Consider the following 1,022-nt stretch of genomic DNA (forward strand, 5'->3'; position numbering starts at 1 on the left):
ATAGAGACTGAAACACATGACCACATACACACACACACACACTTGTCCACATATATGGAGATGTGCACCCATACATACAAACATGATACATAGCAGTGTTACAGGGATGCGTTACCTGTCCGCGATAAATTGTCCAGGCACAGAATATCAGTGCCAACAGCATGCCCAAGATGGGGGAAGGACAAGGAAACTGTCCTGCACGCTCTTGTACAGTACCCGGAGCTTTCAGGCTTGATAATTTACGTAGAACACATGTTGTCGCACCTGGGAAGAGTACAGCTATCAGCTGAGTCTGTGATAAAGATTGTACCGCCAACCGGACTATCAAAGGAAGTTGAGGCATGTTTTCTGTGTACGGCTGCAGTAATGAACGAGTGTGCATGGAGAACTAGAATGCAAGGAATCGTGACAGGATCCTTCATCTCCAGCCCTGGTCTGCTATTCTTCTTCAGGTATCATCTGAAGAGCAAGATAGGGCTGGAGAGGAGACACCTGTCGCGAAGTATATATGAAAAAAGATGGAAGTATGTCATGAGGAAGCTGGGAGTGACTGTCCCTACTTAATTCCACGCATGGTAGAAGCAAGGTGTAGTCTCTGGCCTTCCGGCCATATTTTGTGAAAATAAGTTAGTGAAAATTTGTAATTTATATATATATATATATATATATAATTCATCAAATTTTTAAATATAAACTCACTTAGCACATTTATATGTTTGTAACGTCCTGTATTGTCCTTCTTTGTAATAGATATTTATTATCATAATAAAGAAAAACGATGGTTGTCACACGCTGATGACGGGTCAATATTCAGAAACTCGGTTCCGTGTGTATCACCTCAGGCTGGAGATGGGAACGATGACTTCCCTTTGCAAATGCTGATAGGGCACAGACAGTGTCAAATAGCCAGCTGGAGATGTCTTCCTGGGACAAAAAGCTACAATAGCATCGACCCTTAAGAGTTAGCCACATTTAGGTGGCAAATATACTTCACGATATATATACATATATATATATATATA

Source organism: Octopus bimaculoides, chromosome 7 (genome assembly GCF_001194135.2).
Source record: "Octopus bimaculoides isolate UCB-OBI-ISO-001 chromosome 7, ASM119413v2, whole genome shotgun sequence".
Classification (NCBI taxonomy): domain Eukaryota; kingdom Metazoa; phylum Mollusca; class Cephalopoda; order Octopoda; family Octopodidae; genus Octopus; species Octopus bimaculoides.